The sequence below is a fragment of the Amyelois transitella genome, chromosome 21, assembly GCF_032362555.1.
Source record: "Amyelois transitella isolate CPQ chromosome 21, ilAmyTran1.1, whole genome shotgun sequence".
In the NCBI taxonomy this organism is placed as follows: Eukaryota; Metazoa; Arthropoda; class Insecta; order Lepidoptera; family Pyralidae; genus Amyelois; species Amyelois transitella.
In genome coordinates this window covers 1,160,249-1,177,693 of record NC_083524.1, presented here as the reverse complement: position 1 = coordinate 1,177,693, position 17,445 = coordinate 1,160,249, and the positions used below count along the sequence as shown (strand labels likewise).

The 17,445-nt window shown below is 37.1% G+C and overlaps 1 protein-coding gene across 2 annotated transcripts in view; it reads left to right on the top strand.

Annotated features, from left to right (window-relative positions):
* The window catches only part of LOC106143264 (uncharacterized), a 177,551-nt gene that overhangs the window by 149,975 nt on the left and 10,131 nt on the right, over nt 1-17,445 (top strand). For both annotated transcript variants that reach the window (XM_060950172.1, XM_013345309.2), the window contains one exon: nt 8,584-8,643. The gene's annotated coding sequence lies outside the window, so the exon portion shown is untranslated. The remainder of the gene's footprint in view (nt 1-8,583; nt 8,644-17,445) is intronic.

Below are 17,445 nucleotides of genomic sequence, written 5' to 3'. Positions count from 1 at the left end.
AGAGTTATAAATGTGGTTGAAGCGAAGGAAGTATGCAGAGATCGTGGCAAGTGGAAAGAGGTAGTCTCTGCCAACCCCTCCGGGAAAGAGGCGTGATTTTATGTATGTATGTATATCAGCATGGAAATAAACAGGTTGCTTTGAAAATTCCACTCATGAGTCGCGCTCTGTATGTCCCGTAAGGGATACTGGGTAGACAGAGCCCACAATCTTGAAAAGCCTGAATGCTCATTGATGAAGTCGAGAGTCAAATGCTGATAGGATGCAGCCCATCGCCCAAAAAATTTTTCCTAAATCTATAAGCCTTACCCTTAATCGCCTTTAACGACATCCATAGGAATTATATAGAGTGGTCCTATCCTAAAGTACCAAAAACCACACGGCATTAAATAAATATCTATTTATAAACGACTATGTGACCCATCTCAAACGGATTTATGATTGAGTTGGAAATATTTAACTTTTAACGAACACAACTTTTGCTGGAATTGATTCCAGCCCACTTCAGGATAAATTTGAATATCAATACGCGTATGTGATTATGATTGACTGGTATATATTTGGTGCGAACGTATTGATGTAGGTGTGGAATAATATTCTATATCCTTTCCATGGGTGACTAAGGGGTAGGTTTATAAATTTTGGGATTCTTCTTATAGCAAATGAGCTAGCAACCTGTCACTATTTAAATCTCAATTCCATTATACCTACGAGACAGCCAAATGTGGCCTTTCAGTATTTTCAAGAATGTTGGCTCTGTCTATCCCGTATATCTAAAATAACCATAATGATAAATAAATAAATATATACGGGACAAATTACACAGATTGAGTTAGCTTCGAAGTAAGTTCGAGACTTATGTTGCGAGATACTAACTCAACGATACTATATTTTATATTAAATACTTAAATAGATAAACATCCAAGACCCAGGCCAATCAGAAAAAGTACATTTCTCATCATGCCCTGGCCGGGATTCGAACCCGGGACCTCCGGTGTCACAGACAAGCGTACTACCGCTGCGCCACAGAGGCCGTCTTGACGTGATGAATGATTACTTTACTATTCAAAATACAAGCCGAACGCGACGGCTTTCCTTGCATAATAATCAAAACGGTAAAAAATGAAATGGAAAATAACCTTCGCGGGAACAAACAAGAAAATTGGGGCGTAACTTAAAAATAAAAATTAGATTCCTAATCCCGCGCCGCGCAGGTCATAACCAGACGAACAAAGGAAATACCCGTCATCCATCCAGGGGAAGCCTGAATAATGAATCCTGGGATTTTCCGGGAAAAATATGACAGATCCCAACCTTAATTGGCAGCGTTATGAAGATTTGAGTTAAGAAATGTGCACGCGTACATAATGACGATCAGATTATACGCCGTCTGGTTTTCCGCTCTTATAAAAGGTATAAAGTCACTCCATCTCTTTCCCGCGGATGGCGTTAAAGAAGGAAAAGTTGTCTTCTATCTTTATCTCGCTTTATTAGCAACGGGTTCGAGAATAGAATAGAATAGATTTATTTTCAAAATTGGATACAAGGTATCATTTATTGACGTCACATAACTCAAATCTAATTACTACTACTACCGCTACCAAAGCACATGTGTAGAAGAAGCGGCGGAATAAAATACACTGCAGCATTTTCATCGGACGTCAATTTACAAATATAGATCTCTTAAATCTAAATCGTGGACGAATGCACATTGTCTACATTGTTCGAGAACCTTCTTAATTCAGCCACCCACCTGATTGTTGTAAAGATTTCTGAAACAACAGTTGAAATAGCCATTTCAAAACCTTTGTATGTCAACAAGATAACAAAAGGGATCAGTTCTACACGGCCCTTTCGATTTCACAATTAAACCGGCAACCGTTACAAAACGACTGTTGTATTCCTTTTGTGTCCAATGACTTGCCTCTTCTTCATTTAAAAATCAAAGTTTATTTACTATTTTTTTATTGTCCAATGTCTTATTTCAGTTGTAACTAGCGAGCCACCCAGCTTGTGGCATTTGTAGATCTAAACCTTGCTCGAAAAACCCTCTTTCCAACTTGTAGAACAGATAGATAGATAAAACTCTTTATTGCACCATAAGAGTAAAACATACAAAAGCATTAGCAACCGTTCACAACTTTCCGAGATTAACGCATAGATATAGACAAAGAAAATTGGGAGACTTCACTTTATTATATGTAGTGTTTTAATAGATATTAATAGAATATTAATAGAATTTATAAAATAATATAAATAGATCAGGCATGAAAGCCCTATGCACTTTTCGTGTTTTTTATTCTTCTTTTTGACATGACATGGTTACCGCATGAAGTGAGATAGCTGGACCCTAAAATGCTAGCAACTGAACAGAGCGTCGACGTAGGGGAAGACCACTAAACATGGCGAGAAGACTTAGGTACAAACATACATATAGTCACGTCTATATCCCTTACGGGCTAGAGAGAGCCAACAGTCTCGAAGAGACTGATACGCCCACGTTCAGCTTTTTGGCTTGATGATAGAATTGAGATTCAAATAGTGACAGGTTGCTTGCCCATCGCCTAAAAGAAGAATCCTAAGTTTATAAACCTATCCCTTAGTCGCCTTTTTACGACATCCATGGGAAAAAGAAGGAATGGTTCTATTCTTTTTTTCTATTGGTGCCGGAAACTACACGGCACGGCGGGACGATATTGACACCTTTCTCAGTCGCAGTCTCCGTCTACCCCGTAAGGAATAAAGGCATGATAAATATGTATGTATGTAAAGAAAGTTCCAATTTTCCATATACACACGTATATAATGCCCAACCTTTGCCAAGAAGTGGGACATAAAATTGATAGCCTATTTTATGTATAAAAAATCTTCTTTTATCTTATGAAAGTATTTTCCTACGGGGTTCCTCTCATTCACACTCGTTATATATTTGCTTACCTTCCTAGATTATGTAAGATACATTATTTACAAGGGAAAATCATTGCGTACGGCTCCAAAGGGAACATGCCCACCGACCGCTTCAATTATGCCTGGTTTAATTTGGAAACGACCACATTTTTAACCCTCCAAATTTAAATTACCCGCGAGACACCACAACGCCCCCTGGTGTGGGCTCGGAAAACAAAATGTTAAAATAATTTTCGGGTAAGAATTAAATTATTGCGTTACCTACCCACATTTCGCTCGTAATCTAGTGTTGAAAATTTTGAAGCATAATTTAATATCTGTATCTGTTTTCGTGGTAGCGTATTCATCATTGATTTTCAGCTGTTGAAGCAAAGAGAAGTTAAACATGACTATGTGTGGTAATTTTTGGAAATGCTCAATTTTAAATACGTTGGCGTAAAAATTTTAATCAGTGTTTTCATAATTACACATGTATGGTTTCCTTAGAAATTGATAATAAACAATTTTCATAGATAGGTATATATATATATATATATATATATATATAGACACGTCTTTATCCCTTGTGGGGTAGACAGACCCAAAAGCCTTGAAAAGGCTGACAGGCCACGTTCAGCTTTTTAGCTTGATGATAGAATTGAGATTCAAATAGTGTCAGGTTGCTAGCCCATCGCCTACAAGAAGAATCGCAAGTTTATAACCCTATCCCTTAGTTGCCTATTACGACATCCATGGTGAAGAGATAGAGTGGTCCTATTCTTTTTTCTTTTGGTGCCGGGAACCACACGGCGATCTATAAACAATTTTCATAGCCCAATATTTATGTTTAAGATACATTATCGGGCGGATATTGGAAAAGTAATCAAGTCTAAAGTTGGTCGCCATCTGTAAATTGCCTAATTCTGGCTCAACTGTCACAAGTTGCTGTAATGGCGTACTTAATATCCTAGTTTTGAGATAAAATATTCGGATTTATTTAATGGGTCCATTGGGAGGAATCTTTGTTCGGAAGTTCGAGGTACTAGTGCATTGAACCTGTCAAAGATGATTTGAATGTGGAGATTTTATATAATTATTTCGAACTAACTGCGGCCCCGGGTTTCGCTCCCATGGGAATTTTGGTATAAAACGAACTTTCACTTCCAGGTTATATTTTAAGCATTTTACAAATTTTATCAAAATCTTTTCAGTACATTTTGTGTAAAAAATTTAACAAATACATGCACATCCTTGCAAACTGTTATATATACAAACATATAATCACGCAACACATATATCACGTTTATATCCCTCGCGGGGTAGACAGAGCCAGCTATCTTGAAAATACTGATAGGCCACGTTCAGCGATTTGTTTGATAACGTTGTAAATTTGATTAACGTTTGATAAAATTGATCTCGAAGGCGATTCGACGCGCCCGATCATTCTCCACATATAAAATATGTTTGGGGTTGTCCGTCCGTACGGCAAATTAGTTAAGACATCATCAACTACCGACTGGTCCCAGCAGAAATCCTGCGATAAGGCGTTGTCTATATTTTAACAAGAAAAATCCTTTAGCTCGGATACGGTTTAAGCGATAAGCTGTAGCGGTTTTTATGTGAAAAGTTTCATATGTCCTTTTTAGTACTCCATTTTAATACATACATATTGTCACGACTATAACCCTTGCAGGGTAGACAGAGCCTACAGTCTCGTAAAGACTGGAAGGCCAAGCTAAGCTACACAATGGAATTAAGATCCTAATAGTGACAGGTTGTTATGCCATTGACCATGGATCCTAATTGGGTGACTCAGGTTTTTATACGAAGCGACTCCCATCTGATCTCCGCAACCTTTACACCTTTGCGCAGGTAAACCTAACCCGTATTGGATCCATGATAACATAATCTGTTGCCCAAATGTGCAGGTTTTTTCACGATGTTTTCCCTCACCGTAAGAGCATCGATTAGTATTCAAACTAATGTATATATCTTTGAAAATTATAACATGGCCGATGTGGAATTTAAACTTGTGTCTTTCTGCGCATCACGAATTTTAACAAGCACCTTACCCATTCGACCACCTACGATCGCCTTTAGTCGTCGCTGACGTCTATGACTTAACCCAATCGGTTGTCCCTCAGCAATTTCTTTCCAATTCAGCTTGATAACGCGGATCCCCGGAGTGTAACTTGTATCTTCACATATAAGAAATTGTCTTCATTACCGCTGTGTGTTCGTCGAAGTATGTATGTATATACATACATACGTATGTACTAAGGTTTGGGAAATGAACATTTCCGGAATTGGACATTTTTAAACGTCTGGACATTTTGCGAATTGGACGAATGTGAAGTTCTGGATTGAACTGAAAGGGCGGGTTGTCTTGAATGTATTACTCTCTTCTTCTTAAATTTAAGAGCTAACTCTTGTCGGTGGAGTTATGTAGAGCTTCCTCCGTTCATCTCTTTTCTCTGTTATTTTTTTTTTATTTGTTGGTGGGTTGTAACGTTTACTTTTTAATTAATAATTTTTTGCTTTTTTAATTTAAATAGCATTTTGCTTTATTTGATAAAAATATTTAATTCTTGGTCTTCCTATTTCTCCCTTTCCATTAATTATTACTTCTACTACATTTTTAAAATGGTTCTTTATTATCTCATACATCATCATCACACTTCTTCGTTTGTGTTTTTTTTCCATTCAGCTTATTTTCTTTCCGCCATTCTTCTCCAGCACCGCATCTCAAATGCTTCTATCCTTAAATTTAAATGTATAACACTAAATTATCAACAATTTGGCATGCAAATTGAATCTTTTGTAAACGAATCAGCGAACATGTAGGTATTAGTTTCCGTTACAGGACAATCTTTAAATATTTGTGCGAACCTTGCAATTATCGGCTTAGACAGAGTTTAGACTTCCTAACCAAAATTAAATTCCTATCCAATAATAAGTAGTGCCCTTGTACTGAATTTCTATTTATTTTAAGTATTTTTTCTTATTTTCCTTGTTGTACATAAATATATAAAATAAATGTATTTGTAGTTGCACCAAAATTTAGATTTAGAATTCAGGGGTGTTATTTTTCAGTCGTACCTACTCGTAAACTGACGAGTGGTTTCAATATCGAATGAAAAGCGTTCGAATTCTGTTCGTTTATAATTCAAGTATTAGCTTTGTTTGTTATCCTTGTAATTTGAGTCTTAATTCATCTGAATAATGTTTTTTTTTTGTTTAATTTGTTAAGTACACATTGTGCGATTCCAGTGAGTGTAGATTGTGTAGATCAATCAAGGGAAATAGTTATAAAACTTGAGACATTTTCTTGACTCTTTTTGTACCTGTCACTATTTAAATTTAAATTCTAACAATAAGTCATTTAGTTCAACGTGTCTTCTCAGTCTTCTCGAGAATGTTGGCTCTGTTTCCCCCTTTAGAATTGTATATATGTTGGACAAGCACGTATTATTTTTTATTTTTAATTAACTATAATTAAAATGAAATGTTAATCATTATTCTTCTTGTATTTACGTACAGGCTTTTCGGTGGTCTTAACTGAACGTTCACTATTCGAGTTCCAGTCGAACGAGAACTTAAACCGCATACTAGTGACACTCTCAATTCAAGAATAGCTCCCTCGTTCTTGTTTCATTACTAAGTTTCGGAGATAGACTGAAAGTTAACTTGAATTAATCGTTGTTCCAATATCTAGAGTTTCGAGAAGTAATCAAGCAAATAGGATTGTATTTACTTGAAAGTTCGAATTGTAGGCTGAGTAAATTTATCATCAAAATTTTGTTACACGAATCGATTTGTGGAATTTCCGCATAATCGTTAATCGAATCAAGTACGCATTGTTGAAACATAAGATTATTTTTTGACAAAATTTTTTGATTTAAGAAACACATTCTGATGCATCTAACAAATGAGTGTAGTCATATTTATGTAAGTTTATATATATTTCGTTTATGTAGATATGTTTATCATTAATTATTTAGAAATTAATTGAAAATTACTCGTATAACACATCCTCAATGATTTTTATGTGCGCTGCCTTTTTATTATGAATTTTCCTTGATATTTTGGTTGCCTGAAAGAAATCCCAATTGGGATAAGTCCGCCATTGTACAAATTCTTGGAAGAATCCAATCCAATTACTGCTTTTTTTATTTTTATTTATTTATTTACATATTTATGTACAACAAGAAAAATTTGCAAAAAAAAAACTTAAAATAAAGAGAAATTCAGTACAAGGGCACTACTTATTTCTAGAGAAATTTCTTCCAGCAGGCCCACGACAGGAAAGTGCGATTAAGTTTATGTGCGATAAAGATTTTACAAACAAACAAACAATATTGAGACCTTTGAAAAATAAAAGCACTTTTTTTTATAACCACGAGACCAGGAATTTTGGTTCAACCGAGCGGAGCCGCGGACGGAAAGTATATGAATGTCTGTGGCAATATAACTCTAGAACAAATAATGGTCTGATTGCGAACTGTTTGTTCTGTCGGACGATACAATTACAACAATTGGATAGGTCAAATACATATGTATGTAACATTTAGATTAATGGTACACGTGGTATGTTGTGCCGTGTGGTTCCAGGCACATTTGAATATCTTCTTCCTCCCGGCTTTTTTAGTCCAGGTTGCATCCTCACCTATCTGAAGAAGTGCCCGGGGTACGACTTTGACCATATATCCTAGATTGGTTGAGTCAGGTTTTTACACGAGGTGATTCCCATCTGACCACCGTAACCTTAACAGGTAAACGTAACCCAAATTGGATCCGTTTTTACACATCCAGTTGCGTAAATGTGCAGGTTTCCTCACGATTTTTTCCCTCACCGTAAGATCATCGGTTAGTATTCAAACTAATGTAGGTACATAACTTTGATATTAGTCATTGGTACTTACATGGCCGAGGTGGGATTTGAACGTGTGCCTTTCTGCGCATCACGCATTTTAACCGGACACATTACCAATTCGACCACCGACACTCTTACTCCCGGCTCTTTAGAATATGACCACTCTATATTTTGTATATGAATGGATGGATAGATGTCGTAAAGGCGATTAAGGGTATAGGCACATCAATCTAGTGCAGGTTTAACCATGAGCCAATATAGTAATATAAAAGTTACGGAGGTAAATATAAAGGTATACTATAAAGTTTGCGGAGGTCAGACGGGATTCACATACTAAATCCAGGGTCATGGTCGAAAGGACCTGACACTCCAGAGTGGTGAATGTGACCTGGTCGAATGCCAGGTAGAACTATAATATGAAGGGAGGGAATTCCAAATCAAATATGAAACTTTAACTATTTTCATAGGCAGAGACTACATCTTTTCCTTATTTATTTTGCTCTGCGCCAACGCCAATCTCCTGTTTGGTTTCCTTCCACCCAAAGGTTGACTGGACGAGATTGCATTAGCGATAAATCCGCCTTTGTACCATCCCAATCTGTTTTATGTTGTTTTACTCTTATGGTGCAATAAAGAGTTTTATCTATCTATCTATCTTTCCACTTGCTACGATCTCTTCATACTTCTTTTGCTTCATCCACATTATAACTCTTTTCATGCAAGATCGTCGGTTCTGGGTACTCTTGACCTGAAGACTCGCAAGGACCTCCCCTGTTTAATAAATTTTTCGTATTATTCTTAATATTTGTTTTCTTTATTTACAGATAACGGAAGCTTTGAGGAGAAATTTCATCATTAAGCTGACTCCTTGTTTTATTTCTATGGTAAGAAATCATAACTACATACATTCCTTTAATATGTATAATACATAGACGGCCTCTGTGGCGCAGCGGTAGTGTGCTTGTCTGTGTCACCGTATGTTCCTAGGTTCGAATCCCAGCCAGGGCGTGATGAGAAACGAACTTTCTCTAAACACATGGCTGTCAGTCTTTTTGAGATGTTTGGCTTTGGATGTGATATGATGGCTTTATGATGCAATTGGGATTCAAATAGATTTTATATCATCAAAAAAATCATCTCAATCTCCACTCCACCAATAAATCAAATATGGCTTTCGAGTCTTTGAGACACTTGGCTCTATCTACCCCATTAGGCATAAAGACGTGATGTAACAATAACAGGATAGGAGAAAAGCGTTAAAGTTAGCGAATTGTTAGGGTTATGTATTTATCATACGTTCCTTTGAAGTGCATGGTCTGAGGGACACAATGGGCCCATATCACGCCGCTCGACCGAGAAATGTTTATAGCTTGTGGTACAAGTCATGAGTGCGTGTATAATATTGAAAACTACAGAGTATTGAAAACAAATATCTAGTATATAGTATATTTGTTTTCAATACTCTCTAGTTTTAAAATAATTCATACTAATATTATAAATGTGGAAGTGTGCGTGTTTGTTCGTCTTTCACGTTAAATTTTTCACTGAAATGATCTCTGTGAAATTTTGTATACATACATATAATCGAGTATGAAGAAGGATATAGGTTACTTTTTACGCGAACGAAAGATTTTAATGAGGAAGATGGACGTATTATTTCATTCTTTACCAAACCAAAATTTAATTTTAATTCTTAAAATTTTTTTTTTTAAGTATGTCCGTTATGCCAACCCGGGCACCCCCGGAAGATCAGCGTTGGCTGTGTAGCATATTGTTTACAGCCAGCATTATGCTGAGGGGGGTGCCATTTCGCTATCATACCTGTCTACTTTTAAACTTGTGTTCTTGTTTTTTTTTTTTAAATTGAGTTTTACGAATAAATTCTTTTTACTTAAAATTTTGATTGAAATAACGCAAAAGTTTGTAACACCGACCAATTCTAAGAAAGTTTCAACAAAAGCAATGGAGCATTAAATTAGTATTGTCTTCTTTTAGAAACCGAATTATAGTCAAAATTGGAATAACGACAGTTATCTTCCACAGTCATCATCCACTTGGTGTTAGTTTCGGTCCCGTTTCCCCTGGGAATCCCGCAGGAAACTTGTGTCCACGATTTAAAAATAGATTAGTCAGTCCTTGTACTTTGCAAGGGAACCTAACCCATGTTGGATCATGGTCAATTATGGCGAAAGGAAATGCCCTAGGCGAACGTACCTTGATCTAATCGAGGAGGTCCTTGCCAAGGGTCAAGTCAAAAGTCCTTAAACCGACGAGTTTGCATGATGAGTTATGAATGTGAATGAAGCGAAAGAAGTATGCTAGGATCGTGGCTAGTGGAAAGTTTGTAGTAGAATAGAATAGATTTATTTTCAAAATTGGATACAAAATATCACTTATTGATGTCACATCACTTAAATCTAATTATAACTACTACCGCTTCCAAAGCGCATGTGTAGAAGAAGCGGCGGAACAAACTACACTGCAGCATTTTCATCGGACGTCAATTTAGTCTCTGCCTACCCTCTCCGGAAAAGAGGCGTGATTTTGTTTTTCTTTTTTTTTAATAATAGTACAAATGACCTCAATCTGCCTGGTGGTACACAAGATTAGACCTAAGGTGGTACACGCAAGGTCAAATAATGCGTAGTCAATCTTGCCTTGAAAATCCCTTAAGTTGAATGTATCGGAGAAGAGAGATGTAGGGAGTGAATTCAAAATCAAGTATGTTTATTATTTAACCAGTTTTCGGAAAATGTATCCCTCATCAACCTAACTAATTAAAGTTCAGAACTTAAAAAAAAGACACATTTGTACACGGCTGCTGTAAGAATTGAACTTGTACATCACGCTTTATTAGTCAGGCACCTTAACCGTTGCACCACATCTCCAAGCGCTCGTATCGATTTAGACTATTCATTATCTATTTGATACATTTCAAAAGCGATAACAATAGAAATGCGAGAAATTACTGGTTTCCATAACGATTGGTCCATATCGTTAACGAGGTCTAGTGTTGTGCGCCGCACGATGGTCCACTATCGATAGATTATGGATAGTTGAGTGAAATCAATGTGAGATACTCGTAAGACTATTCTCCTCCCTCCTGGCTTTAGTCTTGGATGCATCCTCACCTCTCTAGAGAGGTGATCGGGGTATGCCCTTGAACATGGATCCTGGATTGGGTGAGTCAGGTTTTTACACGAAGCGACTCCCATCTGACCTCCGCAATCTTTGCAGGTAAACCTCTTATTGGATCCATGGTTACACATCCAGTTGCCTGAATGTGCAGGTTTCCCAACGATGTTCACCGTAAGAGCATCGGTTAGTATACAAACTAACGTTCATAACGTTGTAAAGGATCATTGGTACATGGCCGAGTTGGGATTTGAACCTGTGGCTTTCTGCGCATCACGCATTTTAACCGGGCACTTTACTGAGTCGACCACAGACGCTCTAAAGCTGTTTATACTATTGTACCAAACTGAGCTATTGTATTGTCTGATAATATTAATTCCATTGATAGTATCGATAAGCCTATCGATATAGAGATCATTTCTGATATCAACTATCGATAATCAGTTTATCGATAGTTTGACAACACTAGCGTGATCATATTTGAGGGGTAAATTGTAAATTAACACCTTCAGCGGTAATGAGTGAATCAGTATGAATGGAAAGTGTATTAAGAAACTTATGTTTGTTTCACTAATTTCGTAAAACTGACTTCCCGCAGAAGGCGAATAAGTTATTTTTTTTTAAATACTAGCTGCGTCCCTGGGCTTCACTCCCGTGGGAAAAACGGGATACATACATAAAATCACGCCTTTTTCTCGGAGGCGTAGGCAGAAACCACATCTTTCCATTTGTCACGATCTCTGCATGTCTATTTCGCTTTATCCACATTTACATTTCTCTTCATGCAAACTCGGCGGTTTCAGGTACTCTTGACCTGACCTTTTGCTAGTACGTCCTTAATTTGATCAAATTTAGGGATAAAAAGTACTTATTATATACAAACATGTATGTATTATATCATATCATTCCATATTATATTCTACCCGTGTATCGAATTTGATCAAAATACGACCAAAAGATTTTGCGTGAAAGTGTTACGAATACACATTCTTACAAACCTTCGCATTCATAATATTAGCAGAATTTTCGAAAATTACTGACATACCTAACATTTCCCTTTTACAAGACCTAATTGGGATCTTAAAAGTTAGACGAAGTCTGCCCTGTCCCGCTTTTCCAGTTGTATGACTGGTATAACCACGTCTTACCTGCTTACGTATCCTTTTGGGGGCAGACAGAGCCATTAGCCCCGGAGCGACTGAAATACCACATTCAGCTGTATGGCCAAATGATCTAATTGAGACTCAAATAGCGACAGGTTGCTGACCCATCGCCTTAATGAATACATAGATATGGTCACGTCTGTATCCCTTGCGGTGTACACAGAGCCAACAGTCTTGAAAAGACTGAATGGCCACGTTCAGCTACTTGACTTAATGACAGAATTGAGATTCAAATAGTGACAGCCCATCGCCTAAAAAAGAATCCCAAGTTTGTAAGCCTATCCCTTAGTCGCCTTTTACGACTTCCATAGGAAAGAGATGGAGTGGTCCCATTTTTTGTATTGGTGCCGGGACCCACACGGCCTTAAAGAATCCCCAAGTTTCAAGCCTCTTCCGTGACTGACTTCTACAGCCTGCCTATGAAAAGAAGCACACAGTATGTTTTTCTTCGCTAAGTAACCAGACCAGCGAGAAAACGATGAATGAATACATAAAAAATATAGGGATGGTTTGTTTACACGTAAAGGTCCTTAAAACTTGAAATAACTGCGACCTTAACGCCTCGCAATAAAGAGCATAATGGTTTAATTGGCACATTGGGGTCCATAGATTGTTAATTAGTGTTCATTGACCATTAACTTAATGATAATAACTGCTTGTTTAGAGCGCCTATAGATCGGTAACGGGTAATATTTTCTGTTGACCCAATTTGGGGGGCCGGATGCCCCCTTTTCGGGCTAAGTGGGTTTTATGGGGTAATAGGCTCCTGAAGAACCTCTTCTTTGTTTTGGACTAATTTATTCCGGGGCTTCACTCCAATGGGAATTTCTAGAAAAAACCTCTTTTTTATCTGTGTCCTTTAGGTAAAATGTCACAGGTAAGAGAGATGAAAGATCCATAGATTAACTATTACCTAAATGTGCACTATTCATTATGCTTTCCCTCACAGTAAAAGCATCGGTTAGCAGTCTAACTAATGTACTATAACTTAGTAAAAAGCCGACTGCAGTAGGATTTCAAAATTTTACCTATCTTTGCTTTAAAGATGCATTTCCATTCAGTATGATTCGATCACTGAAGTTCATTTTCTACATTCATACATACATATAATCACGTCTATATCCCTTGCGGGGTAGACAGAGCCAACAGTCTTGTAAAGACTGATAGGCCACGTTCAGCTGTTGGGCTTTAAGATAGAATTGAAATTCAAATAGTGACGGGTTGCTAGCCGATCGCCTAAAAGAAGAATTTCAAGTTTATAAGCCTACCCCTTAGTCGCCTTTTACGACATCCACGGGAAAGAGATGGAGTGGTCCTATTCTTTTCTATTGGTGTCGGGAACCACACGGCAATCCGTGAAAATCAATAAAAGAAGAATCCCAAGTTTATAAGCATATCCCTTAGTCTTCATTTTCTAATAGGTCTTTATTTAATCAAAATCTGGGGCGAACCCTTTACGATCCTAAATCATGCCATTTCATCGCGTAAGTGAGTGGACCGAGTCAATGGGCCCTATCCCAAAGGTGACGCATTTATTGACCCCTTAATCAAAGCGGCTCCGATTACAAAATGTAACACGGATGAGACGGGTTCTAATATAAATTCCTAAGGAATTACGTCCTTTGATATACGTGCGTCTAGTTTTTATCTTTTACGAGGTAGACGGAGCTAACTAACTAAAGGTAAACTCCCTTAGTCGCCTTTTACGACATCCGTGGGAAAGAGCTGGAGTTGTCCTATTCTTTTTCTATTGATGCCGGGAACCACACGGCACTAAGCTTCGCCTCTTGAAATAAGCCCTAACTTGGTAGTGTAAGATTAAAAGACAACAGAGTGAATTGTATTAGAAGTGCAGGGCGCCGTGTGGGATGTTTACCTCCCGTTGTTTGCGGCACGTCCGAGACAGTAAACAAAACAATGAAGAAACTGTCCGTTGTTTTGTTTACATTGCATTGCAAGAGAAAGACCGTCGTGTTTTTCCTTATATAGCACTTTTTGTTTCTTAAAAAACGCCAATATTAAAATGGTCCCACAATTATTTCAGTGATAAAGAAAGTTTTAAATAAATTACTAAATAAATAATATGTCATGGTGCGCGTGACGTCATAGTACTTGTATTTTTCAACGACCCATCTACTGATTAATTCAAGAAATTAGAAGGAATCTTAATCGTTTTGTAGAAAAACAGGACTTAGTCGAATATATATCTTTTTTTCGAAGTACGTGACTAAGCCATTTAAGGATTATCTCTTGAATTAAGTCCTAACTTGGTAGTGTAAGATTAAAAGACAACAGAGTGAATTGTACTCGTATTAGAAGTGCAGGGCGCCGTGTGGGATGTTTACCTCCCGTTGTTTGCGGCACGTCCGAGACAGTAAACAACACAATGAAGAAACTGTCCGTTGTTTTGTTTACATTGCATTGCAAGAGAAAGACCTTCGTGTTTTTCCTTACATAGAAAGCGCATTTAATTTGTTTCTTGAAAAAGCTAATATTAAAATGGTCCCACAATTATTTCGGTGATAAAGAAAGTTTTAAATAAATTACTAAATAAATAATTTATGTCATCGTGCGCGTGACGTCATAGTACTTGCATTTTTCAACGACCCATCAGAAGATGGGCCAGTAGATTAATTCAAGAAATTAGAAAGAATCTTAATCGTTTTGTAGAAAAACAGGAATTAGTCGAATATATATCTTGTTTTCGAAGTACGTGACTAAGCCATTTAAGGATTACCTCTTGAAATAAGTTCTAACTTGGTAGTGTAAGATTAAAAGACAACAGAGTGAATTGTATTAGAAGTGCAGGGCGCCGTGTGGGATGTTTACCTCCCGTTGTTTGCGGCACGTCCGAGACAGTAAACAACACAATGAAGACACTGTCCGTTGTTTTGTTTACATTGCATTGCAAGAGAAAGACCGTCTTGTTTTTCCTTATATAGCACTTTTTGTTTCTTAAAGAAACGCTAATATTAAAATGGTCCCACAATTATTTTAGTGATAAAGAAAGTTTTAAATTAATTACTTAATAAATAATTTATGTCATCGTGCGCGTGACGTCATAGTACTTGCATTTTTCAACGACCCATCTACTGATTAATTCAAGAAAATAGAGAGAATCTTAATCGTTTTGTAGAAAAACAGGACTTAGTCGAATATATATCTTGTTTTCGAAGTACGTGACTAAGCCATTTAAGGATTACCTCTTGAAATAAGCCCTAACTTGGTAGTGTAAGATTAAAAGACAACAGAGTGAATTGCATTAGAAGTGCAGGGCGCCGTGTGGGATGTTTACCTCCCGTTGTTTGCGGCACGTCCGAGACAATAAACAACACAATGAAGAAACTGTCCGTTGTTTTGTTTACATTGCTTTGCGATAGAACCTTTGTGTGATTTCACTTGTTATATTTCAGTTTTTAAAATTGAATTGTTAGTGTGGATTTTTGTGATGTAGAATACATATACGAGTATAACAATATCATGAGAAAATCTAGACATTTAGGCATCTGTATGTGTAAACATTTCTAAAATGATTTTTGGATGCGATGACTTCTGCAAAGGATACGGTGCCGTGTGGTTCACCAATAGAAAAAAGAATGGGACTATCTAACTCTTTCCCAAAGATGTCGTAAAAGGCGACTAAATGATAGGCTTATAAACATGAGATTCTTCTTTTAGGCGACGGGCTAGCAACCTGTCACTTTATATGAATCTCAATTCTATCTGTAAGCCAAACAGCTGAATGTGGCCTGTCAATATTTTCAAGACTGTTGGCTCTGTCTACCCCGCAAGGGATATAGACGTGATTATATGTATGTATGTATGTATGCGGTAGTCCTCCTCCATCTTAGGCTCATGGTCAAAGGCGCTCCCTGGGCCCCATTTCAGAGGGGTTAGGATTTAACCAACTATAACGTAAATTTATTAAAAAATCCTCTTAACAAGTATGTAGGTAAAACGTAAAATGAGTAATAAAAATTGAACTGAATTTTCGAAACTGTTTACCGACTGCGCCAATTACGAGGCGAAAATATTCGGCATAAGTTACTCGTTTTAAAACTACGTTGGAAATCTGTTATGTATTTTTATACGTCAGTGAAGTTACGAACTGTTTACCGAAATTCATATCAAAAAGTAGAAGGTATCGGAAAAATGGATTTTTAGGTTAATTATAAAATTTTAACGGCTGCGCCAATTCGTCTTTTGGTATTTCATAAAAAATAGGTACACACATACATACAAAAAATCACGCCTCTTTCCCGGAGGGGTAGGCAGAGACTACATCTTTCCACTTGTGACGATCTCTGCATACTATAACTTTATAAAATAGGTATTTCATATTAAACTGGGATTTATTGATGAACTATGTTTGACTAATGCGTGGCTATGGTTTTATGCTGAGGATAATACAGTTGCCATTGACATACAAACATATTATATATTGTAAAAGGCAACAAAGGGAAAGTTTATTTGGTCTCTTTTTGCAGACGACGGGATAGAAACCTATCATTATTTGAATCATTTCATTAATATCGCAAGGAATATAGACGTGATAAATATTTATGTATGTATGTTTGATCAATCCGTGGTTATGCAACTCCTCAGCATGACGAAACCACATGAACAATAAGTACCTACATGAATTTTCCGGAATCACGCTTCGAATAAGCTTAGAAACGCTAAGTACCTACGCTTAGAATACGCCTTGCGATCATCTCCGAGATGAAATCCCATTCTATTGATTCAATTGTCTGTAGAACTCTTATTATTTTTTCGCTAATCCTTGCTTATTTCCGCCAGCATCAGAGAAGAACGTTGAAAACTCAGCGTCGAAGCCAAGCCGCTTATAACAGCTTAACTCAGCCTTTTAATCGGTACATTTCATGCTTTTTAGGGTTCCGTTTCCGAAAATACAAGAGCCCTTTTGGAATGTATTAAGGTTGTGTAATAGACAATAGATTAACATTTTAGAAGGTGTACATTAGATTGACATAATTAATCGCCGAGCTTGCATGAAAAGAATTATGAATGTGGATGTAGCGAAAGAAATATGCAGAGATCGTGGCAAGTGGAAAGAGGTAGTTTCTGCCTACCCCTCCGGGAAAGAGGCGTGATTTTATGTATGTATGTATGTACATTGGATTGAATACTAACTATTGTTGTTACGGTGAGGAAAATCATGGCGAGGAAACCAATTCGGGTTTAGGTTACACTGTAATGGTTGAGGAGGACAGATGGAAGTCGCTTCATGTAAAAAGTTGACCTACGTCTATAAGAAGAATCTCAAGTTTATAAGCCTATTCCTTAGTCGCCTTTTACAACATCCATGGGAAAGAGATGCAGTGGTATTTTTTTATATTGATGCCTATGAGGACTATACGGTATCGA